Source organism: Octopus bimaculoides, chromosome 24 (genome assembly GCF_001194135.2).
Source record: "Octopus bimaculoides isolate UCB-OBI-ISO-001 chromosome 24, ASM119413v2, whole genome shotgun sequence".
In the NCBI taxonomy this organism is placed as follows: domain Eukaryota; kingdom Metazoa; phylum Mollusca; class Cephalopoda; order Octopoda; family Octopodidae; genus Octopus; species Octopus bimaculoides.
In genome coordinates this window covers 785,502-785,891 of record NC_069004.1, presented here as the reverse complement: position 1 = coordinate 785,891, position 390 = coordinate 785,502, and positions in this window count along the sequence as shown.

Here is a 390-nt window from a genome sequence, read left to right as displayed (position 1 = left end):
CCCCCCCCCCCACAAATATATATTTTCAGTGCCTTCTCTTTCTTTCTATTACACTCTATACTCATATGACAGTGTTCTGGACCATTCATATATTGAGTTCTACGCCAGATTATTAGTATCACACAACCCAAGCGAATTATTAATACACACACACACACACACACACACACACATACATACAAAGATACACACATTTTTTTCAAAAATCGATATCGCAACCATATTGCCTGTTTCAATAGAATCGATAAGAGGCATTCTCCCTCACTAGCGGACCTAATATGGAGATTAAAAGAAGCTGGAATAGAAGAGAGTATTACACTTCGTCCGTAATAAACAATGCTCGCTCGTACCACACTTTTCCTAGAAATCGGCATATATATATATATATAT